At 49.9% G+C, this 6,357-nt stretch overlaps 1 pseudogene; it reads left to right on the top strand.

Moving 5' to 3' along the window:
• The first annotated feature begins 3,417 nt into the window (after positions 1–3,417).
• LOC122155463 lies at positions 3,418–6,258 on the top strand (annotated as a pseudogene).
• The last annotated feature ends 99 nt before the right edge of the window (positions 6,259–6,357 follow it).

The following is a 6,357-nucleotide window of genomic DNA, read 5'->3' as shown; positions in this document are numbered from 1 at the left end:
CGTGCTCTGCCCTTGCTGAGGCTGTGCCAGCTGCCTGCGGTCACCTCGTCTCCCCTCTGCCTTAAGGTCTCCTCCGCGGTCTTGCCAGGCACAGAGAGGCTTTAAGATTTGCTGATTGTATCTTCCTTGTGTGTTAGATCAGGCTTGGTCAGGTGGGCTCTGGCTTTGTGTTTGCAGTCATCCCCTTTCCTTTTTACTTGATTCTTTTATCTCTACCAGAGATAAACTGTGGCTTTATTTTGTAGCCATTTTGGGGTTTCACCAATTCTGTCATTTTCCATAAAAAATAATTTACAAACTTCTTGTGGATTTTCCTCATCTTACGCCATTTCTTATCACGATAATGATAAAAATAATGATACATAATTATATAATTTGTTTGGTTTTCTCCCAGTTTTCTTCTCAAGTGCGGGTTTGCGGGGTCCTAATTTGCTCAAAATAAATAAAATGTAGTAATTTAACATATTTTTCCCCCAAAATAAGCCCAGGACTGAAATGCAGTGGGATTGAAGGGAAAGACTAGATGAAAATTGGGGAAATTCAGGAGAAAGATATGGAAACTTAGGGGGAAGTTAGGGAAAATAAGGAACAAGTAGAAGAAACTTGGAGGAAAAATATGAAAAATTTGGCATGTTTGGGAAAATTGGGGTAAAATGAGGTGGTAGTTAGAATAATAACCTGGGAAAAGTGAGAAATTTGGGAAAAATGGGAGAAAATAAGGGAAAAATATTGAAATTTGAGGTAAAATGAGTAAAATTTGGGAAAAATGGGGGAAATAAGGTAATGAGGGGAAGTTTGGGAGAATATAGGTTTTTTTTCTTTGTAAATTAGGAGAATATTGGGGGAAAATGGAAAATGAAGTAAAAAAAGGAAATTTGGAGGGGAAGTGGGTGAAATTCAAGGGGAAATAAGAGCAACTAAGAGCAAAGCCAGGTGGAATTGGGAAAAGCGGGGGAAATAATGGTAATATTAGGAGAACTTTGGGGGAGATAAGGAAAGAGTGGGTAAATTGGTCGAAAATAAAAGAAAAATATCGGGGAAATTAAGGAGAAAGAGGGAAAACAAGGAAATTAGGGGGAAAAGGGGAAAAACGAGTGAAACTGGAAGGAAATTTGGGGAAGAACCAGGGAAATAAGGACAAATGCAGAAAGTTAGTGGGAAATGAAGGAAAACCTGGGGAAACGCGGGGGAAGGTGCAAAAACTCGGGGAGAAAAGCAGCAGCCGGAGGGGCGCCAGGGTGTCCCGTGTGGCCGTATAAGGGCAGCAGCTGCTCGGCTTGGGGGAGGAGTCCTAAAAATAGGGACAAGGACAGCGACGAAGGCAGCCTGCCCCACCTCCACCTGCCCTTTGTCCGTCCGCGATCCTTTCGCCTGCCGTCATCCATCCCATAATAGCCGGAGGGAGTGGGCGGGGGGCCGTGTGTGGACTTTGTCCTTGTCCCTGTGGGTCCCGTGGACTCGAGGGGCTGTAGATCCCACAGAGTTCTGTGGCATCCCATAGGGTCTTATAGGGTCCTATGGGGCGGGAGGGGGAAGGGGGGGGTGGTGTGGGATCCTATAGGAACCCATGGCTCCTCTGGGGCGCTATGGAGCTTGAGGAGCCCCTAAGGGATCCTGTGGGCTCTATAAGGTCCTACAGGGCTCTGTGGGGCTGGGTATGGGGCTGTGGTGGTGCTGGGGAGGTCTTATAGGATCCGGTAGGATCCTATGGGGAGCTATGTGGTCGGGGGAACTGAGGGATTGTATTGGGATGCGGGGCTCATATGAGGTCGAGGGAGTTCTATGGAATTTCTGTAGGGCAGAGGGTCCCTAGGAGGCAGGGAGATCCCTATGTGGTCCTATAGGGCTGGGGGTCTCCCTATGGATGCCTATGGGGCAGGGGTCTGAGGGAGGAGGTGGATGTCAGATGCTGTCTGGCCACACCTCCTAGATGATGTATAACTTTTTGGGGAAGGGGGGGAGATAAAAGAAGTCCCCATAATCAGAAGCAACTGAGCCTGGGCAGGTGGGAGTTGGGAATGAGGAGCACTGGAAGGGGACTGAGTTTGTCTGTAGGGGAACTGGAAAGGAATGGGAGAAACTGGGAGGGGATATGGGGAAACTGAGAGGGACTGGGAGGGTCGATAGGGAGAATGGGAGGGACTGGTTGGGACTGGGAGGGGATATGAGGAAACTGGGAAGGACTGGGATGGAACTGGGAGCACTGGGGGTTCTGTAGGGGGATAGTGGGAGGAGATATGGGGGGATATGGAGGAATCGGGAGGGGGATGGGAGGGAACTAGGAGTGGGTATGGGGGGGAAACTGGGAAGGGATTGGGAGGGTCCGTAGGTGAACTGGGTTGGGACTGGAATATACTGGGATGCACTGATGAGTTCATGCTGTTTTTCTGGACCTGGATTCACTGAATGGGGACAAAAAGGTGAGGGAGGGACTGGAAGCATTGGTGTCCAACTAGTGTCCAGCTCGTGTCTTACTGGTCTTGATAACATTGCGGTGCCTTACTGGTTCCTTACACGTCTTACAGGTGCTTTGCTGATGTTAGTGTTGCTAATCTTACTGGCAGTAGTAGTACTGGTATCTTACTGTTGTCCTTCTGGTACCTTAATGGTGTCCCACTGGTGTGAATGGTGTCCCACTGATGCCTTACAGGAGTCGCTGATGCCTTACAGTTTTAATAGTGTCTTAGTGGTGCCTTACTGGTGTTCTGCTGATCTCAGTGGTGTCACAGGGGTGTCCTTCTAGTCTTAGCGGTGTTCTGTTGGGCTTAATGGTGTCCTACTAGAGCCTTAGTAGTGTTTGTGTTACTGGTGCCTTGCTGGTTTAGTACTGACTTAATGGTGTCCTGATGGTGCCTCACTGGTGTTAGTTGGACTGGTTTCTTATTTGTGACTTACTGGTGTGACTGATGCCTTACTGGTGTGCAGGCTGGCGTACAGGTGTACAGGCCACCATACCAGCCCTACCCTCCGAGCTGGCCAAGTTCTTGGAGGCCACACAATGCCTGTGGTGTCAGAGCAGGAGCACTTGGCAGCACAGACACGGCCCTTCAACCTCGAGTGCGACATCTCCATCCCTGACAAGCATGAGGAGCTCATCAGGGCCACTGTTGTGTCCTGTAATGGCACCAATGTCACCATGCAGACCGAGCATGGGCAAGGTGGGCTGCCAAAAATTGTGAAAATTAGTCCTGAAATGGTCCAGATTACCCCCAAAATGGCATCTGGAATCATCCCAAGATGGTGTCTGGAGTCACCCCAAAAAGGTGGTCCGTATTGCCCTCAGAATTGCCCAAATTACTCCCCAAATGGCCTGCATTGCCACAGAAAAATGGCAGCTAGGCTCATATCAAAATGGCCCAGATCATCCTCAAAATGGCAGGCTGAATTACCCCCAAGATGGTCCAAATCACCCCCAAAATGATGCAGATAGGCCCCAAACAGTGGGTGGAATCATCCCAAAATGGTGTCCACTCATCAAAAAATGGCTGCACAAATCACCCTCAAATGCCTATGGTACCCCTAAAGGCCCAAAGGCAGCCCAAAATGTCTCTTTCATCACCCATGGGACTCCAAGACCCCAGACACCTCCTCCATCACCCATAGGACATCTGGCCCCCAAATCTTCTTCTCCAAAATCCAATTGGACACCTAGAACCCAAAATATCTTATCTGAAATCACAAAGGACACCCTGGCTCTATAGGACACCCAGATCCCAAAACACCTTCTATACCACCAACTGACACTGAGAACCCAAATACCTCTTCCATCACCCATGGGACATCTGGAACCCAAAATATCTTCTCCATCACCCAAGAGCCAACTAGATTCCAAACCATACTCTCCAAAATCCTGTAGGACACCTATAATACCTCTTCATCATACAACTTCCATCACCTTTGGGGCACCTAGAACCCCAAATACCCTCTCTGAAATCCCCAGAACATTTTCTGGCCCTGTAGTGGCCCTATATGCACATTATGGCTTCCTCCCTAAGCAGATGGTGACAGGGAGGACCAAATCATGCAGCAGAACCCCCTGAAATCCGACTTCATCGAGGACATGGCCGTGGTGACATTCCTCCATGAGGCTATTGTCCTCTACAACCCCAAGGAGTGCTTTGACTCCTGGATGATTTGCATGCGTCTTCCAAGTAGCCTCTGGGGTGACCCCACAGCCTACAGGGCTGCTCCAACATCTGTACAGTGACCTCACAATCTGTAGGGTAGAAGGAATTTGGTGACTTCTCCATGAAGATCTGGGTGGTCACCTTGTGCCCATAGGGTTTGAGGCGCATAGAATGTGGTGGTTTTCCTCCAGAGTTCTTTGGTCACCTAGAACTGGGAGGTCCCACTGGGCCACCTCGAATAGGCACATCCCATCTGAAAACCCTTTGGGCTGCCTAGAATCAAGGATACTACCTGATGTCCCTGACCCACATCCCCTTCTCCAGACCTACTTGGGGCCATTCTGCATTACCATCAAGCCATACAAGTGGCTTCTTCTCTACAGTGCTGAGGTGGTGGCTGCCTAATGGGGCAAGAAGCAGAGCAAAGCTCCTTCTCACATCTTCTCCATCTTGTACAGCACCTACCAGAATACACTAATGGGTAGGGACTTCCTCTGGGACATTCCCAGCCCCATAACTTTGTCCCCATCCCTTCTTTGGGGCTTGGTTTGTGGCAGAGCTTTGGGGCCTTCTTGTCTCACCAGATCAGGAGAACCCATCCATCCTTACCGTGTGAGTCCAACCTCATGCTTGTAGGTTTAACCCCACCCTCAGTCCATGACACCATCCCTATCCAGGTGGGGAAGATGGTCAACATCAAGAGGGTATCTTGCCATCGTCACTGCCATCAGCAACCGTGGAACGAGGGACACAAAGACATGGCAAGGTGAGAACACCAAGGGGACATCTCAGGTTCTGGCCACCACCTGGCTATCCGTCCAGCCCTTTCTGTAAAGAAGTGTTTCCTGACATCCAACCTAAATTTACCCTGGTGCAACTTGAGGCCATTTCCCCTCATCCTGTCGTCAGTGAGAAGAGACCAACCCCACTCTGCTGTAAGCACCTTTCAGATACTGGAAGAGAGCAGTCAGGTCTCCCCTCATCCTCCTTTTCCTCAGACCAAACAGCCCCAGTTCCCTCAGTTGCTCCTCGTAGGCCATATTCTCCAAGCCCTTCCCCAGCCTTGCTGCCCTTCTTTGGGCCTGCTGCAGCACCTCCATGTCTTTTCTGTACTGAGGTGCCCAAAGCTGAACACAGCACTCGAGGTGAGGCCTCACCAGTGCTGTGTTCATTTGAAGGCTGAAAGGATCCACCACATCTTCTACCAGATCCTCTCCCACAAGAAGCCTGAGCTTTTGGGTGAGATTCTCTCTCATCCTACTGGTGGACAAGCATCCCCAAAATGATTTTGGCTTTCTCAACTCCCTTGTCTCCTTGCAGACACAATGCTGGTGACCAACAACCCTGTGACTGTCTTTGTCTCTCAAGGAGAGACCATGGTGGCATCCATTGATGATGGCAAAGAGCTGTTCACCACAGACATGAGTTGGAGGACTACAGACAGTGTGGGGAACTGCCAGCAGAAGATCCCATCCCAGATTTTCCCCATTTCTCTCTATAGAGTGCTTTCAGTGTGTCAGACTTTGCCCCAGAGGAAAACTCCATCTGCAAGCTGATGGGCACCATGCTGCTCTTCAGCAACGTGAAATTCAAGGAGAAACAGTGGGAGGAACAAACAGAGCCAGATGGCACTGAAGGTGAGGTCAGTCGGGTGGTGAAGGAAATAGAATGAGCCCCATGGCTTCCTATCTTCATCTCCTGTCCCCTGTGTTCTCAGAGGTGGACAAGTCAGCCTTCCTAATGGCTCTGAACTCAGCCAACCATGCCACCCCTGAGTGAGAGTGGGCAACAAGTATGTCTCCAAGGAGCAGAGTGTCCATCAGGTAAAGACAATGTCCTTCTATCCACCCTCTTTTTGAGGACACCATGAGTCCTATGTCACCATGGTCCCTCCTCCAGGTGATCTACTTCAGTGGGGCTCTGGCCAAGGCCGTCTATGAGAAGATGTTCAACTGGATGGTGGTTAGGATCAACAGCTCACTGGAGACCAAACAGCCTCATCAGTACTTCACTGGTGTCCTGGACTTTTCTCCCTTGAGATCTTCAGTGTGAGGCCCTGGGAAGCTGCTATGGGGCTGAGCAATTTGGGAGAGACTGGGGACCATGAGTTGACCATGAGTTCTTCACTATGAGAGTGGTGAGCTGCCCAGATTGGTTTTGGAAACCCCATCCCTGGAGTGTTGAAGGCCAGGTTGGCTGGGGCCCTGGGCAGCTTGGTCTGGTATTAAAT

This window comes from Centrocercus urophasianus, unplaced genomic scaffold (genome assembly GCF_019232065.1).
Source record: "Centrocercus urophasianus isolate 14NV4802_14NV808 unplaced genomic scaffold, USGS_Curo_1.0 seq_1157, whole genome shotgun sequence".
NCBI lineage: Eukaryota > Metazoa > Chordata > Aves > Galliformes > Phasianidae > Centrocercus > Centrocercus urophasianus.
The sequence above is the reverse complement of the archived record's forward strand: the minus strand, read 5'-3'. Positions and strand labels throughout refer to the sequence as shown.